At 41.3% G+C, this 26,635-nt stretch overlaps 1 protein-coding gene across 1 annotated transcript in view; it reads right to left on the bottom strand.

Moving 5' to 3' along the window:
- The window catches only part of RNF145 (ring finger protein 145), a 78,296-nt gene extending 65,379 nt beyond the window's left edge, over positions 1–12,917 (bottom strand). Inside the window, exon 1 of the mRNA XM_072989980.2 lies at positions 12,724–12,917. The gene's annotated coding sequence lies outside the window, so the exon portion shown is untranslated. The remainder of the gene's footprint in view (positions 1–12,723) is intronic.
- Positions 12,918–26,635: the final 13,718 nt, after the last annotated feature.

Raw genomic sequence — 26,635 nt, 5'->3', positions numbered from 1 at the left:
CAGGATGTAACAATTTCTAAATATAGAAAAGCTTTTTCAAGGGTCTGACTTAATGTTTTGCCCTCAGTATTGCTCCAGGGTTGTTTCAGGAGAACTTTATGACAGAACTGTATACACTCTTGTGGTGATAGTATTGGTGTGTATGTGGTTCTATTCTTTTTATAGAGATCAGCAAAAAAAAAAAAAAATTAATTACCCCACAATTGGTTTCTATCCCAGGCAGGTATTGTTTTTCATTGCAGTTGAAGACAAACAGGTGACAGCAAAGTCTGCAAAATTCTTAGCAGCTGCTATCAAAATAAGGATTAATTCAACATTCCGAATTCTTACTTCTTTACAAATGTTAGTTACTTGATCTTATCCAGTTTTGTTAGGTATCAGAGATGAGTTATGTAATTTCTTCCTGGTTTTTTTCCTTTTCTTTTTGGTGTGTCGGTTTTATCCTTTGATACCAAATGATGTACTGCTTGCAAAAGCCTGTGGCTGACAGAGATAAACAAACCTGAATGTGAATTTATCTCAAATCACTGAGAGAGCTCCTGTCGTGACAGTTTCTCTCTTTTTCAGAATTCAGCACTACTAGGAGTTGTAACGCCCATAGCACCATGTAGCACAGCAAGGCTGTGACAAAAGAGATGTTTAGGCAACAGTTGCATTTTGGAAAAGTTGCATTTTCGACCAGAACTCCTCCAGACAGAATAATAAACCCACCCTCACAGAACACCCAACTCCCTTCTGCAGATCCACAGAAAGGAAATGCTGGCAAAATTATTTTTAGTGGATTCTATTTTATGTGTCGATGTGAAGTGAGTGTGTAAAAAACTACCTAGAGAAAGCCTTAGAATTTTTAGTAACGTAAGCCCTTACCAAATGTCAAAACCTCGTTCAAATCTACACCATTGAATCTAAGGAAACTAGTACAGGAGCCTATCATGTAGTTATAGCTATTCTGTATTTATTTATTTATTTGTTTGTTTGCTGCACAATTTGAAATTATGGATGTATACGAAATATAGGTAACATTAAAAATAAATTCAAGTGTTAAGATAATTAGACTACTTTTGAACGTAAGCAGGTTATTTCGATAGGGTTATCTTGGCCATTTGCTACATCTTTTGTACATATAGTGGGGTCATAGATTGCATGCACTATGGAACGTCCTCCCGAGGGAGATTCGTCTGGCGCCAATGCTGATGACGTTTCGGCATCAGGTCAAAACCTTCCTGTTCCATAAGGTTTTTAATTGAAATAATATCATCTGTGGGTCCTGATGGCAGTTTTTAGAGCACGGTATTTTTAACTGTATTTTAATTGTTTTATCTTTTTATTGTATTCAAATCGGTGTAAGTCGCCCAGAGGCCTTTGAGTAGTGTGGGTGGCATATAAATAAAATAAAATAAATAAATAAATGTTACATTGATTGAATTTCTCCACAGTCACAGAATTATTGTCCTGTATCTAGGTAGCCCCATTTTAATTGACTATTTCATTTTCCTACTTTGCAAAATATTAGAAGTTGTAGCCATACTAAGATATATTTCTGCTCCCATGTCATACCAAAGAAATCTTGGCACTAAAATCATAATTTACATTAACTTTTCCTGTGAAACCAAAAAAATGTTCAATTCGCTAAATACGAAAAGCTGCTGATAGTAGTATCCCTACATAGGGAGAGGCATATGATGCTTGATGGCAGAAGATAGACAGCATCTTTGTAAATTGCAATTATGTAAAGGGAATAAGCAAGCCTTCATAATCTTGGGAGAAATGCCTATTCCAATACTAGCCAATTGACAAAGCCGTATGTCTCATTTGCATGTGACTGAGATGGAATTAACCCTTTGACCAGCTATATATGTTCTAAGAGCAAGTTATGTATTTGCTAAAGATGAGATGAATTAGATGAGTTGGAAGAAAAATGGTGCTTTCCCCACCAACAGCCTTGACATTTATACTAATCACCAGAATAATAACAACAAAACCCTACTGAGGTGATTAATTTTTTTTATAAAAACCCTAATTTTAAATTGGCAATTATTACTGTAGTTTCTTACAGCATAAAGGTCAGGGTTTCAATATATTTGAATAGTGCAGTTATATATTACAATGGGGTGGGCAACCTCTAAAGTGACTCATGGCCACCCACAGATCTTGAAGGGCTGAACCCACCTACAGTACTGAAAAATATATTTTCTTTTAAAATGACTTTTTGAACTGAAAAGTCCACATAATTTAGCAGCCCAAACTTTTTTTTTAACATTACAGAACTTTTTTGGTTCATGTAGTGTGCCTTTGAGGGCCTTTGGGAGTCATGCTTTGTCCACCCCAAAAGCAGAAGTAAGGTATGTTGATAGCAACTATTAAAATACTGAGGTAAAATGTTAGATTCAATTCTGCTAAGTAGCAAGAGACCATTCTTGAAGCAGTACCTATTTTAAGGAATATCTGATAAGATTTCACCATGAGCAATAATAGATAGTGATTTGCCTGGTTAATTGACTACAGTGCTAATTGTAGACAAAGATGCAGGATATATGTGTACAGTACTTCTTCTTTCTTCCATACTACCTGGCATATCCATCTCCCATGAATTTAGTATGACCTAAATTCTCTGCCTTAAAAACAAGGCACTTGTATGTGCATGATGATGTAGGCTTTGACCCATGGAAGATAGCAGATTGTACAGTGTTAGTGGTCTTTAAAAAGTATGACCTAATCCATCATTCCTTGGACACAGATACTCAGTTGAGGTGGGATGGTAGTGGATTTTTTTTTTAAAATGGTTAAATATCTCACTTGCCTTGACAACTCTATTAGGGTTGCTGTAAGATGGTTCTGACTTGACAGCACATACAACACACAACACACCAATAATCAATTCATCATTCTTCATGGCTCCCCCCCACACCTTTCTCCCATGAGTAGAAGTTGTCAATGTATTTTACAAACAAATAGATTAAAAACACAAAAAATAAAGCATTATTCTAATACTTATTAATAAAAGCATCACCCATCCAGTGAAAACCTCCGCTGTAGCAGATAACCTGAACTGCCAAAGGCCTGCCTCAATAAAAAGCTTTCTGCCTATTGGTGGCAAAACAGGGAGGAAGCCAAGCTAGACTCCCTCCAAAGCAAATTCCAGAGCACTGGGAGTGGTCGCCAAGAAAGCCCTAAGGGATGCGCCAATATTTCATCTTTCAAAGTCATTGTATCTATTGAAACACAGAATTGAAGTGCAGAATGAGAAACAAATATGCTTTTGCTACTGTCTTAAAACATGTAACAATATGCAGTCAACAGGGAAGAACTAAGGCAGCAAAGGATATTCAATTTAGTACAGTGGTGCCTCACAAGATGAACGCCTCACAGGACGAAAAACCTGCAAGACGAATGGTTTTTGTGATTGCTATGGTGCCTCGCAAGACGGCTTCTTCTATGGCCGTGCTTTGTAAGACTAATATTTTTCGCAAGACCGATGTCTCGCAAGATGAAAATAATTCATTCATCTTGCGAGGTTTCCCATAGGAATGCATTCCAATGCATTCCTATGGGAAGCCGCTTTTTGCAAGACAAAAATTTTGCAAGACAGTGCTATTCGCAGAACAAATTACATTTCTCTTGTGAGGCACCACTGTATTTTAAAAATTACTCAAATGAGACATAATAATGGCTCAAATATTTGTTAGGAGACAAGTCTCTGTTCTACAGATTTTAACCTAGGGGATTTTAACCTAGGGCATAACAAATTTTAACCTAGGTGATCAAATTTATACAATTCCATTCCTCCAAAATATATCAATGCTCACTAATTTACATGACTTTCAAAAGAAATCAGAAATCTTCATAGATTATTTTCAATATATGTGCAGCCTTCTATTCTCTTAAAAGGTCAGAGTAGTTAAACTCGTTTAACAAAAACATTAAGCGGTCAATAACACTAAATGATGACTATGCTCAGTCATAACAAAAACAAGATGGCTGTAGCAGTAAGTCCAAACTCAGCACCAACCAATTAGAAATTAAAAGCCTGTGTAAATAAATATTTCGATTGCACCAATATAGATAAAGAGAGATTGTTATGTCCATAAACAGTAGAACCCTGCTGCTGCCTTCTGCTATGGAGAAACAAGACTAGCAGGTCTATTACTAGCAGGTTCTGCTTATGAGCTTGCCACAGCCTCTGGCTCACCACTGTCATGGAACAGAACATGTGACAAGATAGTTCTGTGGTAGGACCCAGCCAGTCCATTTTTTCAATTGCATATACAATAATGAATACTCATCACAAAGTTCCAGAAACTAGTGAGATAAGCATTAAACCCACCCTGTCCAGCATCTCTCTCTGGCAGTCTATTTTTCCTGGCATTTACGGAAGTTTAAAAAGCCAAGAACTGCAGTGAGTAAAGATAAGGAGGAAAGACAGAAACTGGTCAAGAAGCCTCTGATCGCTACGTGTGGTTCACGTGCTACCAGCTGGATGCCCCACGTATACTTAATTCCAGTCATTCCTACTACTTGGCAAATATTTGTAACTCATTCTTCCATGCAGGATCAAAACTAGGGTATATAGAGCAGAATTTGGATTAATCAAAGAGAGGTGTCAGGACCCTATTCAGGCATTATAGTCATGCAGCCCCTGGCTGTGTGATATGTTTTAATTTCGGAGCTCATGCAAGGAAAGACTCAACAGTATCCTGCACAAGCAATTCCTTTTTCCACCCATCACAGCTCCATCACCCGACAACTATCCAATGGCTGGGAGAGAGGTGCTGGAAGCTCCCAGCTGGTGGTGCCGAGGCCAGAACAAACCAACACTATACTGGCCATCCACGGAGTCTCAGTTGTGGTGCTCTCCACCTGAGAGTCCGTGGAAACCTACTGGCAGAACTTGCTGCTCTGTCAGCATTATACTGGACTCAAGTTTAAAAAAAACCAGGGGAAATCTTTGTGTTGGCTTGGTGACTATGATCTCCTGTGCTTCATTATCTTCACATTTTAAGATTGAAATAAAAAGGGATTAACAAAGGAAGCATCCACATAGCAATACTGTAGTTATGATATTCTCAGAATCTGCACCACATTCCAGCTCATTTTTTCCCCATTTCTGGCAGCTCTGTACTGTTAAATGATGATCAATGCATTTCAGAAGGTGTGCAGTCTGAGCTATGGATTTTAATGCATTCAGTACGTCTGAGTATGGAATGGCCTTTTCCAGAAAGCATTTCACCATGGGATGGGAATGAATTAACTTCTTAACTACAGCAGCAAGTTCACCTATGATGGAAGGAGGCATTCTCGCCGTCAAGGCAAGCACATTAGTCAAGGTACCATTTCCCAATTGAGCCTAGAGCAGGAGCTGGAAACTACAATTACTGAAGCTGGATAAATTCATTAACCCATACATGACAGCCTGAAGCTGGGTTGTCCCTCTCCCTTGCCTCTTCAGTATTTCTTAAAGGAGAATCCCTGCGGGGACTACTTACTGTATGGTGCTGTATGTCAAGAGGAACTGCTTGGTATTCAAACTGTGATGTGGGTGACTTAATCTACATCCCTAATAAAACGTGAAGCTCACGGGATAGTCCTTACATAAGTCTCTCTCTCTCTCTCTCTCTCTCTCTCTCTCTCTCTCTCTCTCTCAGCCTCGCCTACCTGACAACATTTTCTCCTCCAAATAATCTTGCAGAAGTGTCACATTTAAAATATTTTTGGCCTGACCTAACTGCTGGGGCTGACGAAAGAAAAACAACATGTTCAGGGGATCTTCGCTTGCTTCAGACATGATGAAGATGTACCATTTAACACATATAGCTAAGAACTGGTCTCCAATGGTGGCCCTGGAGGCAAACAGAAATCCAATCCACAGATTTCGACATAACAGGAAATGACAGATTGCGTGAATCAATCTCGTAGTTAGGGAAGGGTATCTAAGCACAGGGACAACCAGATGATAAATTGTCTTAAATGTCAGTCAGCCACTCACATTACTGTATGTGAACCAGCTGCAAGCATGCACATCCTAATGGTAGAAATTGTACTGCCCCTTGTACAATTAGGCCAGTAGTTTCTAGGTATAGGCTGATGGTTTTAATGAGATCTTGAGAATATGACAATAAGTGTGCATAAACTTGTTGTTTTCAGACGTGCAAACTAAACAGTGGGATATCAGAATAGCTGCGCTTGCCTCCAGGACCAGCACAGGAAATCAGTTTGTAGCTGTACAAACAGGTACCACTGGAATTCATGTAGGCCATGAACTGCTGGATAGCTCAATGGTTTAGGTATCAGGCTGTGGAACCAGAAGTTGGGAGTTCAATTTTGCACTGGGCCTCCCTGATAAGGGCTGGATTCATAAGCTCCATTCTGGCTTTGCATTTATAAGATGATTATTCATTCAATGCCAATGGAAAGCACAAGAAGGTGAACAGGTCAGACTTTTCCAACTTGCTGAGTACTGTCTACTCTGACTGAGAGCGACTTTCCAAGGTTTCAGCCAGGAGTCTTTCAAATCAACATTTGTCTATTGTAATATACCTTGAAGACCCCTATGATGAGATATGTGCTCACGAACACTGGAGGGATGATATGTGGGGGAACAAGCTTGTCTTACAGTACATGCTTTGAAGGCAAGAATGACAATGCTCTAAGTTCTAGAGCATTTTTTCTGCCATTCCCATTTTCCTGTTACAGAGACGCGACTAAATTTTAGTCATTTGTGTTAAATGAGCCACAATATATTCAGAAACATACTACTTGGGCTTCCCAACTTGCCTTCCACTGGAATGTATTACAACTGGCATTATACATTGAAGCATTACTAAACATTATAAATTTTTAAAAGCATTGTAAAAATGTTTAATGACACCTTCAGTGACTTACTATTGTTATTTTTTTTTCTGTGACATGGAAACTAGCCAATATTAGGCCAGAAATCCAATCCTATGGGCCTCTGTAGCAATATCTGAGCATCTGGGATTTTGCTACACTAGGACAACATGAGGAGTTGTAGCAATCACATCTACGATTCTGTACCTTTAAGACAGCACAGCTATATAAACAACAGTCATAACTCACAGATGTCACAAAAAGCAAAGCGGGTACGCCCACAATGAATTGGAAGAATGGATTGGATGGTATAGGCAGGATTTCTCTTATTCAGAACCCTAAAAATATCCCTATCTAGCTAGTTAAAGCAACATCTTTAACCTCTAGTAGCAATCTTTTGTAATACAATTGAAATGGATGATTCTTTGCGGCTATCTGATGAGTGTTCTGCCTGTCTGCCTCACACTATCTCTCTGTGAGGATCAAAATAGTAGTCTCAACAGCACAAAAGGAAACATGCTCTTACTTGAACAAAGATTTGGAAGAAAGAACTTAATTTACTCTAAAGGATCAGATAAACTGTGTCTTAGCATAAAGTGGGAAGATACAAACTATATCTACTACAGGAAAATCTGCTAACTGCTAAGGAACAGTTTCATCCCTTTCTGACACATGCTTCCTGTACCTAGGTCTGGCAGTAGACAATAAATGCAATAGAGAAATCAGCAAGCTGACCAACAGACTACTGACACTATTTTCCAGACAAGGCTCTGAAATACTTCGACTCAATGAAAGCCACCACAGATCCACTTTTGACTGTGCCTGTCAAGTAAGTGAAATATTTCAGGTCTCTAAGGACGCTCCTCTGACATCTTCTCCCCTCTGAAAGAAGGCAGCTCAGAGAAAAGAATTCTTGGGGCCATTTCACAAGCTGCATTGAAGATTCTGATGTATGCATCCTGAAAAGCTCCTTGCCAGTTGTCACTACCAGCAGCTTGTCCAGCAAACTGCAAGAGAGGGAGATGAAACGGGAAGCAGGGCTATTCCACCAATCCAGCAGAAAGATTATGTAGGTTTTCTCCCCTTTCTTCTCTCTTTCCCATCCCCTTTTCCTTTTGGGTCATTTCCTTACAGACAAGGATTACAGTACTTTGCTTTTTGTCTGGAAGCCTATCAGCTAAGCAGTAGGCTAAAAAAATGCTTTAAATAATTAATTAATTAATTAGCTACCTCTTCTAAGACCTGAATACTGTATTTCTCATCTTAAACTTTCCTAAGGCATGAATGTGTTTATTTTTCATGCTTTAGAAGGGTGAAAGTTTAAGATGAGAAATACAATATTCAGGTCTTAGAAGAGGTAGCTGTGTTAGTCTGTGCTAGCATATTCAAGTCTGTATCTAGAGATGTCAGAACCATCCTAGGAAGATGGCTAGGCATTCACCTTCACTAAGAGCTGATTATTTCACCTGGTTCTCATGGAACTTTATTGGGTTTAACCCCCTTCACAGTGTAACTGTCTGGATGAAGCAGCTCACCAAAGGGTACAGATCAAGCTTCTTGGACAAACTTTAATGTGGCTAATATAATTTACATACACAACAAATTCAGAAAAAACAAGCATAAGTTGGTCTTTCATGCATCTCAGAGGACTTTCTAGACATGCTGAGAACCCTCCAATCAGGTATGATGGGAGTTATGATCTGATCTATCTGAAAGGAGCCAGATTGGGGGAAGCTAATTTCAAGTTATAAAAGTTCCTACATATGGACTCTAGAAGTAACATGAGTTCAAGAACTCTTGTCTTAACAAGCAAAGAGCAAATAACTAAATAACTAACTAACTAACTAACTAAATAAATAAATAAAAAAATAAAAAAAATAAAAGTTCAGGATGCAGACCTGGAAGTACAAATCCAGACATTCCACAAAGTTCAAATGAAAAGTGGGAAGAGTACAAAGCTCTATTTTAGTGTGCTGTACAACACACCTGTGATCCTGCAAATATTTGCGGCAAATGACTTTGGAGCATATTCACACTGACATACGCAAGTGACTTTATGTAAATGAGAGGATATTTTACAGATTTCAATGGTATTCTCAGAAATCATTTCTATAATGAATGTGCTGAATCTTGAGCATTACTTGTCTAAAAGAGAGGTGGACATTGTGCAGTCCAACAGGATCTGTCTGCCCTGCTCTATTTGAACTTTGGAGGGTTTTTTATTTAAAAGATGTTACTTTCACCAAGGGGATTCTGGCAACATTATTTCTCTCTCTCTCTCTCTCTCTCTCTCTCTCTCTGGTCATTCCCCCCCCCCACCAAGTGTGGGAAGTATTGGCCCACTGACTTGTAGAGGAGGACAGAATGCCATCCGCACAAAGTGCCTGGCCTGGCCTGCAAAGGTCTCAAAGGATCAAATATTCTACGGTTTCATGAAGAGGATTTTAGCAACTATAAAATTTAATACATACACACATATCTAGATCTATATCAATGTTTAATAGCACCATTTTAATCTTATATTTAGTATTCAAATCAAGCACACACATATTTGGTTCTTTTTTTAAAAAAGTCACTGCAGTCGAGTACTTGGAATTAAATTGAGTATGACTGCATCACACAATGCATTGGTTCAACAGAGTGACTTGAATAAAATAACACTAATCAGAACTCTAAGAGTATGAATAGCCAAGAAGACTAACTATAATAAACAAAATTCAAGGATTCAATGGAAATTCTGCTGAGTATGTTTACTCAAAATATTGTAAAATGCAATAAAAATGAGACCTATTTTAACAGTGCAAGCAAGCTCTTCATTTGAAGATATTCTCCTCAGAGACATGAGATGTTAAAGGAACTGAAAAAAGCTATTTCCATCACCTTTAAGGAGGGGAAACCACCTTCTGGTATCTGTTCAAACATATTTGCTCATTTTGTGCACTTTTGACTTCTCTCCTTATTTCTGTAAGCTCAGGGACCAGACAGAAAAGCATATGGACAACTCAGAGCTGTGATTAAACTATCTGGTTTTTTTTTTTAAAAAAAAATGTGTGATGTAATGCTAAGAAACAGCTAGCTTCTCCCCATTGGGTAGTCATTCATCCCATGTGAGAGTACAGTAATAGGTTGCCACTTTTCTTTTTAAAAGGACCCCTGGGTTTTTATAACAGCTACAACACATGCACAAACACAGCAAATATTACTTTTACAGTATCAAAACCACATTTTCAAAAGCTGCTCTTCTGCTTTCCCACAAAGGTCCCTGAACGCAGGAGTGTTGCTGGGGAAAGAATTAGCAACTCTGCTTCCTTATTAATTTGACACAAACATTTCCTAACTATAAAACAGACAACTTGAAACCTACCAAACCCCTCCTCTCAAGAATAGCTGATGATATGCCACAAGCTAGAGGTGTATCACCAACCACAAATCATTATCATTATGTATCATCAAGTCAATTCTGACTTACAGCAGTCCTTTCAAGTGTTTTCTAGGCATACTTGAGGAATGGTTCACTATTCCCTTCTTCTGTGAGTTTGTGTCTTGCCCAAAGTTACACAGGCTGGCTATATTCCCACAAGACAAGCATAGTCAGGAATTGAATTCCAAACCTCTGGGTTCACAGCCTAACCTAAGTCACTGAGCTATGCAAATTAATATTTTCAGAAATGTAAAAGTTAAGCCACCATTCTCTGACGATCTCTCTCCTTACATTCTACACTGTAAAAACATTACTTCTAAACAACACAATGGCCAGCCTGAACCTATTATTGCAAGTTCTGCTAAGTAAGGTGGGTTTACTCGCAAGAAAGTGTATACAGAATTGCAGTTTTGCAGTCTGCAGTAAGAAATAAAGGGGGGGCAGATTAACATAAACTCTGTACTGTATTATAGCTCAACACTGAACTGAATTACAGTACTTTGCCTCTGCTACATCTTAACAATTCAAAGTCAACATTAAAATAGATGTCTGCATTTACACATTTATAAAGAAACATTGCATAGAAGCTAAAGGAATGACTCTTGTCCCAAATGAAATGAGTTTCACAAAAAAATGCATTACTGAGGGCAAATTAGCATGGGAACAAATGGTTAACAGGTAAAGTACACTTTTCTAAAAAAAAAAAAAGTGTAGGGGCCTGTTACATTATCTTAGAGATACCAACCCAACCTGCTTCTCTCGCACACACTCATGCCTTCCTTTCCTGTACTTGCTGGAGGACAAAGTAATACCCGACATGGAGGCAGCTTTCCAATAGCAACCCATCTGTCAACCTACACTGGGGAAGTGGAACTGAACTGCAGTCCTAAAGAGGTGTTTAAAACACACACACACACACACACACACACACACACACACACACACACACACACACACACACACACACACACATACACACACACACACACACACACACACACACACCAGTATCTGCACCTAGATATATTTTACAGGTTTTAGTTTGAGGGAAAGGGAGGTGCATAAAAGAATGGAAACAGGTGACATCTGAGAGACACATACACAGACAGACAGAGAGCCTGCTTCATCAGACTGAGATAAGTCTTATGTAAGCATTTGTTTTAGGTACCATGAAGCCTGTCTATTTCCCTCTTATTTATTTAATCCTGGGTTTAGCACCAAGTTGTGAAGCATATTTTTTTTGAGGTGGGAGAAAGATTCCCAAGTGTCCCATGCTTGCCCTGCCTGATCAAAAAGCAAGCATAAGGCGCCAAAAAGTTAACGCCGATGACCTCACGGGTTGATCTCAGGGAAGCCTTTAGCGGTGACCAGATCAAGAGGCTTGAGGGGCTAACCGGGGTTTACATCCGCCCCGCTGGCCAAGGCTGGAATGTAAACAGACCGAGAACCATATTAAGAGGAAGCCTGAGGCCCACCAAGGCTGACCATCAAAGCCAGCGGCAGGGGGATTTCCACCACAGCCGGAGGGCGCCTTTGGGGAAGGGGGAGGCCGACCTAAACTCTCTCACACACACCCCGCAGCGGGCTTTTCGGACATAAAAAGGGGTCCCCCCCCCACCTCAGGACTTGTTCCCTTCTCTCCAGGGCCATGGGCACCCACCTCTCCCCCTCGCCCGCCCGCTGCGGACTGCAACCCAAGCCTCTGCAACGTCTTTGCTGCGGATTCCGCCCCCGCCGCTTCTCAGCTCTCCCCCCCCCCGCCCCGAGAGGAGCTCAGCCGCGTTTGAACTCGAGTAACCCCGGCCCAGCTCGCGGGGCCAAAAGCCCGGGCCGCCGGGCAAAGCCAGCGAAGGCACGAACGACTTCCCAGCACGGCTCGGTGTGCCAGTTTCGTGGGTTTTTCTCTCTCTTTTTTTGGGGGGGGGGGAGGGAAGAGAGCAGGAATGAGAGACTACTAAATGGCTTCTCAACTCCTTAAGGGGGCGGGCAGAATGGCTAGGAGGAGGGGAGCGCCCCCCCCCAAGCATTCCAAGAAACCCCAGCAGGCCGGCAAGGCAAGGCAAAGGCGAGGCACCATCCATTTCCACGGGGGTTTTGGGTGGGAAAGGAGGCGAAGATGGAAGGCGTGGGGTGGAGAAAAGCCCTTCGGGAGGGAAGGAGGGCAGGCGGGCGGGCTAGGATTTGAACATGCCTCAGAGGCACGTTGGCAAACAACTAGGAGGTGGGGGCGGGGAAGGGGGAGGCTCCTTGGGCAAAGAATCTGCAAAGACCGGAGAATTAAGGGGGTGGGTGGGGGGTGGATTGTACTGGGGAGGGAAACACGGGGAAGACGAAGGGATATAGAGGGCCATATCAAATAGGAGCCATGGAGGAAAGGGTCTATGTGAGGTAGGATCTCTAAAGCAAGCGGAAGGGGAGGTTCAAAAGGGGGAATCAGGATCGCGGTGGGGAGAGCTTTTGTGAGATTCCTCCATTACCTGGCCGTGCGATCTGTTGCTGCCCCAAGCGGGGTGTGTGTGTGCGTGTGTGTGTGTTGCTTTCTGGTTGCTCCTTCCTTCTCTCCCTCAGGGCAATAGCTGCCGCGGCTCCCTGCCTGGCCTGGCCTGGCGTAGCGGCAACCGATCGGCTCTTTCGAACAGCATCGTCGTCATGGTCGTCCCGTTATGGCTCCAAGCGCCGGTCCCCAGCGAGCTCCCTTTTCCCCTTATTCACGGGCACCCACGGCCCTTCCTCGCCGCGGCGCTTTGCGCCTCTTGCAAGAGCTTCCAAGATCGGCGATCGCCGCCGCCGCCCCCCAATCCTGGCCACTGGACGGCGCATGCGCCCGGCGCCGCCGAGACAAAGTAGCAGGCTCGGCCAGGAAACTGGGGAAGGGCGGGGAGAGAGAGAAAGAGCCATCGCTGGCGGGCCCTCTCCTGGGGAAGCCGGTGCTTACAGATCCCGTCCCCGCACCGAAGGTGTTGGATGGTCATCATCATCATCTTCCACAGAATCCCTCCGGCTGCCTCTCATTCAGAGCCCTGCGGCCATCTTCCTGCTGAACACTCATCCCTGGGATGTAAATCCCCCCCCCCCAGAACGAGACACGGATCTTCACGGTGGCAGAGATACTCTCCTCTGAAGGTGCCGGCCACAGAGACTGGCGAAACGTTAGGAAGAACAACCTTCAGGCCAAAGAGCCCGAAAAACCCACAACAACCATTAGATCCCGGCAGGTTCCCCTTCAGTTCGTTGGGGGGTAACGATGAAGTTGCGAGTGGAGGATTTCAGCAGATGTGTCTTGGAATGCCTTTGAACGGAGTGGGACTTCATCTATTATTGAGCTAGAACTGATTGATTGATTTTTTTTTCTCTATTTCACCGTGTTTTTAAAGTGTGGTAATTGTTTCGATTGACTGTGAGCCGCCTTGAATACCCTATGGGGAGAAAGGCAGCATATAAATAAAATAAAAGTATTGTTTAGTTTTCGCCTCACCATGCCTCCCTAAAAGTACAAGAAGAAATAACAAATCATTTTTTTAAAAAACAGATTTAAAATAATTTAGAAAGCCAATTTTTAAATGGAGCTGGCCTGACTTCCCTTCAGACAGGAGCTGCACAACCAGAGTGTAGCTGCAGGGAGAGCCTCTGTTGTAATCCACGAAAGCTGGTGCTGAAATAAATCTTTTATTCTTTAAGGCAACACAATACTTTGGGGTTTTTTTAAAATAGATTTGTTTTGTCTTTTATAGATATGCTGAAAACAGTCTTTGAAAACTGGGGCCAAGTCAATAGTTGTGACAAAGCATGCAAAGAATTGTGCTAAGGATGGCACTTCCATTTCTGTGGCTGGTAGGAGCAAATCCTTCTGATGCCAGGTCTCTTCAGAAGCTAGGCAAGAAAGCTTTCCTTTCTGCCTTGTGCAGCAGAACACAGGAAATAAGTACAGTCCGTGTGTTGGCACTGGTGCACAGGATCTGCATTTTATATTTTTCAAAGTCCCCTCAGCTGCTCCCTGTGTAGACTTCTATTTGCCTTTCGCAGGGCACTAGTAATGATGAAGAAGCAGTATTCTTGGTCATTTCCTGAGAGGTAGTGAGGCTTGTTTGTTCAAGCATCAAGAAAAACAAACATCTTGGGGCATTTTTATGGCTGGCAAATTTATTTCAGTGTGATTCTAATCCGTTTCTTTACACAGAGTGAAGAAGACAATTGAAAACCATGAGTAGCTTTGGTGGTGATTGTTTTAGGATAGGAGAAAGCTCCACAGTGATGCATTTTCCATTTGTTCATTAAGATGTGCGTTGTGTGTGTGTGGAGGAGCTGTGTATATGTGTGTGGGGGGTGGAGAAGGGAACCTAGGGGTGAAGGACATTAGGTTTTCTTTCAAGTATAGTATATAAATGGTCAAGCTGTTCTTTCCTGTAACAGCTGTAGCACAAACAGATTTATGCAGCAGGTGCTTTTATGGAATCCTGTGGGACATAGGGAAGAATCAGGGTGGATAAAAATATATGATTTTAAAAATTAAAATTGATTTTTAAAATGTAATTAGATTTTTTTATTTGAATCACATTTTAGTTGTCAGAATGCTTCTTTTTTTAAAAAAAAAAAGCTGTGATGCTAGTTTTAATTTGAAATGTGTTATAGTTCAAAGGAATAAGGATAATAAATCCTGTTTCTGTATTGTAAGATAATTCATTTATATAATATTTTCTAAAATGTTTTGCAAGTAAGGCCTAACAGTTCTTGAAATGGCCTTAATTATATATGGTCTCATAGTCTTTTGTATAGTTTATTCAATTTAATCTTTCTGTCTCCCCTAGATGTCAGGCTGGTAGATACCATCAGAAAAATCTGTTCTCAGACTGGCTTTTTGTCTCCAGAAAATAATAGCACTCTGTGGGATAAATAGTAACAAAACTGATTAGCCATGTTTTCCATCCATAACTGACCTTAGGTGTGGAGCCCTTTTTTCTCTTCCTAACAGGGAGACCTAACTAGATCTCTAGGATGGCTTTCTGTATTTTCCTTGAATGCTTCTGTTCCCTTTAGAGTTGACAACCCTAGCTATTATCCCTCTGCAACTTTGCATAGATAAAATCAAACACTTACTTCTTTCTTTGAAGTGCATGCTTTCAGACACTGGAAGTGTGAATGAATAGAAGATTATTGGAGGTAGAGATCCAGGCAGGAACATTGTGAAAAAATGTGATTTTTTTTTAAATGTGAAAAAATATCAAACCGATTAACTTGAGTCTTTCTGAAGAGTGATTTAAACTTTGATCCACGGTGGCAGGAATCAAGTAGGGTTGGACTGCTTCACTATTCGGACTCTGAAGTCCTATATATGATTTAGAAAAGGCTCAGGTTCACAACCTTTATGGCTTTTCCCCCCTTTACATAATGATGTATCATTTGTCTTTTATAGGGAATTCTGCAGACATAAGCTCTAATGTGATATTACTGGTAAATCAAGGTTCTGCCCACAAGCTAGCATTTCTATTTGCCAGTGAGATTGCTGTTGCATTTAATATAGCTGTGTGATTGACATGGTTACTTCTGGGAAAGTGCCCATAACATCACTGTTGATGGCTCACAACTGCCCCAAAGCAATGACATGCCATCTTAGAACCTTATTTTCTTGCTCTGCTGCTTTTCTTTGAAGGATATGCTTTTTTTTTGTTTCACCCTCCAGCATTGAAGTGCTTGTTTCCCATTTGTATTTGTTGCTGTTTAAAGGAGCAGACAGAGTTGTTGTCTCCCACAAACAGTAAATCTCCTGCAGTCACAATGCCCCCCCCCCCATCTTTGAATACTTGTCAAGCAGTCACTGCGTGATGGGGTGCAAGGATATTGCAAAGACAAGAGGTATTACAGTCATTTCTAAAGAGTCATTCCTCTTTGCAGAAATCTACTCAGAGCAAGGATTTGTCAGCACTAAAGGTCTTGTTCTTCCTCTCCGCAAGCACAGTCCTTAAGGTCTTGAATATGTGAGTAAAAATTCACTGTGACTGTACAGTAAGAAACCCTGAAAACTGATATGTCCACTGGCAACCAAGAGGTTCAGGATACTCCAGTAGTCCAGTGAGTGCTTCCTTCTTCGTGGCAAGTTCACATGTGTCATTTATAACAACAAAGAACTACACAAGAATAGTGGAGCAAGTGGGGGCGTCATGTGGGTTGGAAGTGACCAGGTGCAACTCAGGTTGTCCTTGAGAAGATGCATGTCTTTTTGTGGGGAAGTGGAGGGAGAGAGGACCTCCATAGGTTTCCTAGACTGTCCTTCACTGTTCTGTGTGCTGGACTCCTTTCAACCTTAGATTACTGTCCTTGGGTTGCTGACACTGCTTACTTTTTCTCACACCTTTTCTCTTGTCCCTGCCTTGGTTCTCTAGAGATGAAAGGGGCTGCCAGTGCACCTGACATCCCCACCTTAGTTAGCTAGAACTAGGGCTTCTATCACTTGTTCTATCCCAAGTTTATTTCTCTAATAAACACAAGCTTTGTTTTCTGAGAAGTGTAGACATGATTCCTTTACAATGGGGGAATCCTGTTCAGGTAATCATTCCAATCCCAAAGGGCTGAATCCACAGCTTAATGTTGAATCCACACTCTTTCTCCAACAATATATAAGGACTGCACAGAGAGAAATATAGAAAGAACTGTGCTGGATCAAGCCATAGGGCTATCTAGTTTAGTAATCTGGCTATACAGTAGCCAGCCAGTTACCTGTGAATTGATTACAGGATGCTAAGAGTTTCTTGAATAGAGAAGATTACAAAGAAAGGAGTAATGAAGCAAACAAAGACCAAGAAATAAAAACACATAAAATGCAGAAATCTGGAATATGTTGTTCATATAATGAAAAAAAAAGTACAGATTGTTACAACTGACCGTTGAAGGAAAAGTAATCAGAAAAGAATCGTAGAGAAAAGAACTTCTTGGCTGAGGGAGCTCGGAGACTGGTTTGGATATAACACAATAACATTGTTTAGTGCTGCTGCATCCAAAGTCAGAGTAGCTGTGATGGTGTCCTGCCTTTGGTAGGAGATGAACAGGAATAAGGTTATCTGGAGGTTGAGTCATGGCAACTGGACTTCTTTCTCGTTAGGTTGAAACATTTCACTACTCATCCAAGGAGCTTCTTCAGTCTGAGGAGAGTTGGTAGGAGATCCCTGATATATCCTCCACATTGGTTACTAGAGTTGGGGGTATCTGCCTGGCAGGAAGCGGGAGGATGAGTCTCGCTGCCAGATAGAAGAGTGGCTTGCAGACTGCAAGCTCCAAAGTGATAGGAAGGGAATGCAGAGCCCACAGTAATAGCAGAAGATGAGTGGACAGTCCAGCCCCAGGGGGCTGGGCCCTCATTATGTTCATCTGTGTGGGGGTATTCTTATATGAATACCCCCATCTCTATTGGTTACACTTCCCCCTGGTCTGAATAGACTTGTTAGAATTACAAAGGGCTGGGGGTGAGTGGCCATGGCTGCCAGATGGGCAGTATATAAATAAAATAAATAATCCCACTTCTGCAGTCCTTCTCCACCCATTATCATGGGTTGTTAACAGTACTGTAGTTAACAGTGGTCTTTCTGTGTGAGATAGTGTGTTTATTGTCCAGCAGGCTGAGGCAAAGAGGCAGTCCTGAAACCAGCAAAACCAGGGGGCTGGACAGGGGACAGATTGTATTTGTCTTCAGGGTGGAAGGAATTGTCACTCTCAAATTGGTCTCTTCAGCCACACTAGATGCTGTACCAAGTCCTCTATTCAGAGCATGTTACCATAGTCTCTTGAGACTGAAGGATGCCTAATCTAGTGTGTCTAAGGCCTCCACCCATTGAGCGAGGGATTTTCTATATGTACATGCCTTAAGACACAATCTGTCTCCTATTTATCGTGCTGCCCTTTCATCCATCCCCAGAAAGATTAGGGCCACTCACACCAGAAAGACCTATTCAGGCCAGGGGGAAGTGTAACTAACATGGACAATATATCAGGGGTCTCCTACCAACTTTCCTCAGACTGAAGAAGCTACTTTGATGAGTAGCAAAATGTTTTAACCTAACAAGAAAGAAGTCCAGTTCCCATGACTCATCTTCCAGATAACCTCACCTGGATGACTGAGAATCTTCACAGAAAGAATGAGAGGAACCATTAGTCCCATCCTCCTTGAATTTGACTAACTCCTTTTCAAAGCCATTCCAAGATGGCAGCTATCTCTACATTTTGGGGACTGAATTCTACATTGTAACTGTGCAGTGCATGAAGTTATTTATCTGCCCTTTTCAGGAGTTTGTTTAAAGGATTGCTCTCCTTTGGAAGTCTCCATTGGGAATGAGATGGTAATAAAACACTACAGTACTTTGCCTTCAGATCAAATGTGCTTCTGCTTGCCCCTTCAAAACATTTTAGTTGACAGAATATACATGAAGCTGTTACTCTAAATATGGCTTTGGATCTTTGTTTGAGATTCTGGATGGTCCTCCTTTCCCCTGACAAGGCCTATTTTGGGACAGGAAGACTGAAGTTTGACCTTTTCCCTGCATATGTTCCCTCTGGAAACCCCTCTTATTTGAGTGGTTATTTAACAGCAAACATGGCATTTTCTAGAGCAGGGCTTTAACTGGAAAACATGGTGCAGGGGCTAATACTGTTTATATCCAATGAAAGTTTCTCTCTTCTTGTAGAGCTGCATAATATACATATCAATATGAACTCAGGCATGGCCAGATGTTTATACTGTTTATGCAAGTACCGAGAAGGGAAGCATGAAATATAAATCTCCTCTACAACTTCCTTTGTTATATGCTTAGAAAGACATGCACCTTCTTACTTTACACTGGAAAATGGAGGGGCAGAGTTCACTCTTAGAAGATCTACTTTTCTCTTTTAAAGCAGAATTATGAGTTTGATCAACTGAAGTCAGGTACACAGTAGTGGTAAGGTGGTACCAGGAATAAGGAGTAGGTACCCCTGATCCAGATCTTTGTTTTGGTTGATGCCTCCCACTGGCCATGCTAGCTGGGGAATTCTGGGAGGTGTGACTTTGTTTCTTAAAAAGCACATTTTCCAAGTCTGTCTTTGGAAAGTTGAGAGCTGTTTACAGTTCTTTCACATCAAAGTTCATTACTATTTCCCTGCCTCTCCAGCATGTCCTTCATTCCGTGAGCATAATTTAAGATGGGGCTTCAGAGCTGTTGTTAAATGGTTGGGGCTTAGGAGGTCTTGCCATGTCATGCCAATAAGATCTACCCATGTGTTTTGATTTATCTTCTGCCTGTCTGCTCCTGGATTAAAATGTGATAGGGCTGCAAGTCTTAGAAGGACACAGAAAATTATTTTGGGCACAGAAATCCAGAAATATGTCTATGAGAAGATAGAATGATTTTTGCATCTCCCCCATCCCTGTGTCTTCTGTGTTCCTGAAATAGTATCTGTTTGATAAGAAAAATGTCTCAAATATGGAGAGCATTTTTAAAAAACAAAAAACAAAATAATAATTTAGAAACACATACATCTTCCAGTAGAGAATTATAGCCTTATTCCTGAAAAATCATGCATATGTCAAGCATTTTAAAAGCTTCCTGTGGGTCTCATGTTGTTGCTACAGTGCCCACAGTTATAATTTATCCCATTATTAACAGAGCTTTATAGAAATTGCATTTCTCAACTTTCAGCCATCAATTGAGACAGAGTCACTCTCAGTCTCAGAAACAAAAGCTCTGTTGAAGTCTAAAGAATAAAAGCTTGGAGTATGCAGAGGAATCTCATTAAAACTTTCAAAAGGTTTTCTCATAATGGAGAGATAATGTGGCGGCCTGATGACAGTTGCTGGACAAAAGCCATCACCTTAAATTGGTCAGAAAATTAATTCCTTTGAGGAATTTTGAAAGCAGCAGGAACAAATGTTATTAGAGGAAACACAACATATCCTGAAAGTGGATTGAGCAAAAGGCTTGAGTTCTCCATCAAGTTATTTCACGATGAAACATTAAAAAAAACAAACCCTAAGTCCTGTACAGTATTTATGGTACACTTAAAATATGCAGATCTGAAGGACTCATGTATGCCACACATATGAAAAGCTACTGTGTTTCCCTGAAAATTAGACAGGGTCTTATATTAATTGTTGCTCCAAAAACACATTAGTGCTTATCTTCAGGGGATGTTTTATTTTTTCATGTACAACAGTCTACATTTATTCAAATACAGTCCTGTCATCATTTTCTGGTTGCTGCACAATGGTGGAGAGCGGGGTTGCACTTAATTGGGGCTCATTTTTGAGGTAGGGCTTATATTAGGAGCATCCTGAAAAATCTTAATAGGGCTTATTTTTGGGGAAACGGGGTGCTTGTTTCAACTGCAATATCCAATCCCACAAATTCAGGAGATTATAGCACAAAAACATAACATTTCCCATTTCTAAGGCTGGCTGTTTCAAGGGTCTGGACTTACCCTACCCCATGCAGAAAAAGTTTTCAGAGCAAATATTCTTGAATGCCACAGGAACCATCCACAGCCACCCAGTGACACCTCTCTCACTACTGTTGTAGCTAGGAGGAATGCATTTGAATGGCTACAAACTCCTCCACCTTGGCTCTAATCACACCACCTGAAACAATGAGATTGCATTCAGTTCCAAAAAAAAGTGAAATCCCAAAGTGTTTCCTTTATTTGCCAATGTAGTTACCCCCTAAGAGGTGGAAGAAGAATGCACATGGTTCAGGTACTGGCTGGTGCTGTGCCTCCTGATGCTGTTCAAGCTCTCCTATCTATTTTGAGAGTACTAAATCCAGTGACTTGAAACATTCAGATCATTTTCATATTTGTAAAATGTAACTATTGAGTTACTGTTGCAAAATGGGAAATAAAATGTTTTAATTTGTTACTACAATTGTAACATGACCTCTGGAGTTACATTTTATATTTTATGCCAGACACTCGGTGATCAAACATTTTGAACTTGTCTGCATTGGAATTCCTCTCCTTTCTGACTTGAAACATTCAGATCATTTTTATATTTGTAAAATGTAACTATTGAGTTACTGTTGCAAAATGGGAAATAAAATGTTTTAATTTGTTACTACAATTGTAACATGACCTCTGGAGTTACGTTTTATATTTTATGCCAGACACTCAATGATCAAACATTTTGAACTTGTCTGCATTGGAACTCCTCTCCTTTCTGCTTCACTTGTCTTAACAGACTCCAACTAGAGTTCTAGTCCAGGAGAAATAATTTTCGAAAGTGTGAGCTTTTTCATTTTGCTTTCTATTTTCCACAACTTCTCAGGTGGGTGTGGGAGCTTATACTTTGCTTTCCAAGCAAAGGAAAACCCGTGTTCTTATATATGATTGGATATGTGGATGGTAGGAGGATAGACAATCAGGTAAATGTCTCCTCCTTTTCTGTTATTTACATTCAGAGGAACTCCTGTTCTGGGAGCTGTGGCCTCAAACAAGCCCTATTGCTGATGTAAGCTCCATAAAGCTCAGTCATCTTACTGCAAGGTAAAGAGGTATAGGGCTGCAATCAAAAATACTTTTCTCTGTCAGAGAAACTAGAACAGAGGTCTTGGGGCAAAACAGTCCTTTATGCAAGAATATCTGAAAGCAACTGGATAGCAGAACCGTTAACTGCTTAAGTAGAAAAACTATACTTTATGCACATACAGATTTTCCTTCCACCCATTTATTTATATTTGTTTTCTGCAGAGAAAGATACGAGTACAGACACTCAGATAACGATACTGACACTCAGGGTGATAGACTTTCATTTTGAATTTTATACTTTGCTTCAAAGTAAGGACATAAAAATTCCCATGCCAAATCAGATGTACTTCAGTTCATCTACTAGTCCAGTTTACATCACTACAGGAGTCAAATGCCTCTAAAAGGGCATCAGCATGGAGATAGCCAGTTCTCTTTTGTTTATGCTTTGCTCTTATAATTGGGAGTACACTGTCCTTCAACACGTTTAATTTATATAAGTTAAATTTTACACAGCTTTGTTTTATCCTGATTCAGTATATATGTGGTATGCATGTAAAAACATTATCAAGATAGATTATTGGTATTCACCAAGGAAGCATGTTATTAGTAAGATATGATAGTAAGAAATTGAGATTGCTAAAAACAAAAGAAAAAATGTGTCCTTTCTATTCCAGCTGTATTTGCATTAATTCAGTATTACATTAAAAAGCTTTAGGCCCTAACAAACCCACTGATATATGCACATTCCTCCTGTTTGTGTGTGCTGCTCTCAAGCAGCTGGCCAACAGGAAAAGTAGTTCTTTACCCCACATAAGTTGCCCACCCTTGTTGGTTTTCTAAAGACATCTTTTTTAAAGACATCTTATTAAGTCTAAACTTGTTTCACTGGTAAATAGCTAAGTGGCTTAGGTATTTGGCTATGAAACTAGAGGTTGGGAGAGATTCCCCACTGTGCTTCCTATGAGTAAAGCCAGCCTATGTGGCCTTGGGCACCTATCCAGGCTTTGCCACTATGATACAGAATAGTCCCAACTTGCACCAGTATGATCCTCATGAAGAGGATGAAGGTGAAGATGTACTTTAGGTCCTTAAATTGCAAGATGTTAATGATAGGATGTTTTGATGGTCATAAATTTATAGGCTCATCATAAGCCAGAAACAAACTGACAGCATGTAACAACAAAAACATACATCTATAGGTAATACTGTTATAATTTTAGAATGCTATAGCTTGCCTGACATAAAACTACAGTACTGATAAGTGGAGTTGCCAGGTTACAGTGTGCTGACCAAAATCTCAGGGAATTGCCGTGCTTCCCCAGGTCTCCAGGCAGGGTGACAAATCTGGCTGGGTGGTTCTAGAGAAAAAGTTTGATTTTATCATGTGTGATGGCTCATCCTCAGCCCTAACCACCACCAGGCTAAGTGGTGAAGATACAGTATCTGAATGCAGGCTGTACACATAATATTTGTGTAAGAGCTGAACAATATGCAATTATTAAGTGACTATTCCCTGTGATTTCACAAAGACCTACTTCCTGGACTCAGGTTTTAGGCCTGGTTTCTCAGGGAATTGAAAGCCGTTGATCTGGCAACACTACCTTTGAGGCAATTCATGTTCCAAGGTAGAGGGGCGCTTCATCCCTCCTTACAGCATTAGTCACCTCTGATGAAGCTCTTGTCCTAAAAGGGATACTCATTCCAAAAGAGAATCCAGTTCATAGGAGTTTTTCCTGTCAGGTTTTTCAAAATATCTTATTTTTCTTTCAGCATAAGACGTCTCCTGAAATATCCTGTCCCCACTGCCACCCACCAGGACTTCATCTCTCTCATAGAGAGCAGTAGTTTAAACAGCAGTTTGAAAATATTCAACATTGTAACAAAAAGAACAAGTTTTATTCTTGCTATAATAAGGCATGCTATTTGGGGGCTGCGAGATAGACTAAATACATATTCCCCATGAGCAAAACTACAGATGTAGAACATAGAATGAGATTCAATGCATTTTCAAATACACAAATTATGCTAGGACTACATTACAAGTGCCATCACTGTATTGTACATAGAATTTTGGTATGCCAGTTGCATATTACTTCCAGATGCAGCACCTGTCCTCCATCATTTATGTTAGTGTAAACTATATCTTAAATTAAGATATCTATGCTTACTTGGGATTACTTATCTAAATACAGTGCGGTTACTGGAGAGGGGGGCACTTCAGGAAACCCCATTGCCTGATCCACAAGCTACCCATGCTTCTGAAAGGGAGTTACAGCTGGTCTGGAATACAGGATTCAAATGCCTAAAGAGGTCTATCCTGAAAGAGCCTATGATTGAGTTCTTAAACAGCTGCACCAATTCCCACACAAAGTTTCTAGTACTGTACTGTGTTTGATCTTTAAAGCTCCATTCAGCCTTGATGCCAGCTACCTGAAGGAAAATGTTTTCTTTGAGAGGTTACTACTGAGGTTACTACCAGTGTCAGAAATCCATTGAGATGCAAAAGAGAGGACAGCTGGCTCAGCAGCAGTGCCCTGTTTACGAAATTACCTGCCTCTGCTCACTTAATCATCTTTCTTTTTTGAGTTATGATTATTTTCAATTACCCTCTTTAGAAATTTTTCCTTACCTGAAAATCCCTGGGAAAATAAAATTTGTTTAAATGTTGTGATCTGAGTGTGCTTTTATACTATGTTAGATCATTCTAAATCACATCCAGTGTTATTACATTACTGAATTTCATCCTTTGTAAGCCAATTTATTACAAGGAAACAGTGCAGAAATAAAATAAAAGCCAGTAAGAGTGCTTCCAGATGGACAGTTCCTAGTGTTACCAATCAAAAAGCATTGATTTTTTTAAAAAAATGTGTCAAATAAAAAGACAAAAGCAGTTCTAGAAAAATCATAAAGGGTCATGACATTGTGTGCCTCCATAAAAGTCTGCGAATAAGGCAGGCTGATTGTGCAATAAAACTGCATCTAGAAGTATCCTGAGTCTGAATAGGTCTCAGTGGGATTTTAGTCTTTCAGAAGTACACATTGGATTGTAGCTCTATGTGAGAGTCTGAGCGTCATATTCTCTTTTACAGAAGCAAATTACATCTGGGATTTACTATGGCATAATGTCATAATAGAACTGGGTTGTTAAATAGCAAGTAAGCATACAGTATGTACAGTATAGCCGCCAGGGTAATCCAGGCCTTCTTGGACTGCAACTCCCAGAAACCCGGCCAGCACAGCTGGCGGCGAAGGCTTCTGGAAACTGTAGTCCAAGAACACCTGGATTACCCAAGGTTAGGAAGAACTGAATCTCTAAGAGCCTCCATTTGTTTCTTAGTTATATTGCCCTTCCCCTTTCCTTCAGTGAGCTCTTGGTACTTGACTTTCCTTTTCAACAACAACATGCTCAGAAAAACCGTTGGGTCAGAAGACAGAGAGCCAATCCCAACGTTACCCAATAAATCTCCCAGTTCCCAAGTACAGTAACCACTACACCACACACTCTGGAAGTTGAGTCGTGGCAACTGGACTTCTCGTTAAGTTGAAACGTTTCGCTCCTCATCCAAGTAGCTTCTTGGGTCACAGATGAGGAGCGAAACGTTTCAACCTAACAAGAAAGGTCCAGTTGCCATGACTCAACTTCCAGATAACCTCGCCCGGGTGACTGAGATCCCTCTTCACATATAAACTACACGGCACCGTTTCACGGAGCCTTCAAACGAAGGCATGTTATTCCTGAATGTTCCTTCGCACAAAATGTTTCTTGAACGTTACCGAAAACACCTCAGAAACTGGATTGTGCCCCCACCCCAACCCGCGGTCCCCTGGCAAGGGTCGTTGCCGAGCTGCGCCCCCCTCCCCCTAGTCCTCGTTATGCCGCCCTCTAGCCGGGAGTAGCGCATTCACACGTTCTCTCGCTCGTTCCGCGGAGCCCTAGGCCCCTCCCCGGCCTCCCGTTCTCGGCGTCGTTGCCCAGGAAACAACTGTCCCTGTATGACAGCGGCAAAGGAAGGTCGGGTCAAAGGTCACCTTCCTCTGCGGGTCTGTGTTTGTTTACGTTGAGGTGGCCTTCGTGTTATGGTTCCGTAAACCTATACCGTGTAGAGGGAACTCGCATAGCCAGGATCCAAACGGGCCGGCCCCTCCCCTTCCAGGACGCGGCCGAAGGAGGACTCGAAGCCTAGCGGCGCGTTTGAAGAAGCGGACCTGAAGCCGCCAGAGCTGACACTGAAACACAGTCTAGTCTTTTAAGATGCATTTCAGCACCGAATTCGGGCTCAAAGGCAGTTGTGGGTGGCAGGGGATGTAACGGACCACTGCAACAGTTTGAGGTATATTGTTCTCGGGAAATTTTTTGGTTAGAAAGTCATACTAGCCTCAGTTACACCTCTAATCTCAACTAATAGTAATACTGGGCTACACTGAAGGTTTGTTTTAGACACTACTTTGTCATTCATACACGTCAACAACATTGGCTCATACTGTGAGGTTGCTGCAAACTCCTTTTTGCCCGATCCCCCCCTTCCTACAAAATGAAGAGCCAATTTCTTTGGCATACTATCTGTTTCGAACTGCATCCCGGCAAAACTGGCGGGGACTGGTCTCCAGGCAGCTGCACCGTAAAAGTCCTTTGTCCAGCCCGTCCCCAAACCTGCGCTACGCTGCGAGGTTACTGCGGATTTTTTTAGCACTCGCTGACGTTGCAGCGCGTTTGTAAAACGCTCACCCTGAGGCTTGCTAACCTGCAATACGACGGGGTGTCTTGGCATGGAAAGCAATCTTGCCTAAGCAGGACTGTTTTTGGAAAAAAAAATGTATTCGACACTTTCAGGATGCTGATAAAAGTTTTCACACACGAAACCAGACCTGATTTTTAAAAGAGAAAAGAGTTCTCTTTCTTAATGCTTTTTAATC

The sequence above is a fragment of the Pogona vitticeps genome, chromosome 2 (genome assembly GCF_051106095.1).
Source record: "Pogona vitticeps strain Pit_001003342236 chromosome 2, PviZW2.1, whole genome shotgun sequence".
NCBI lineage: Eukaryota > Metazoa > Chordata > Lepidosauria > Squamata > Agamidae > Pogona > Pogona vitticeps.
Note: the sequence above shows the minus strand (reverse complement) of the source record. Positions and strands in the feature narration are given on the sequence as shown.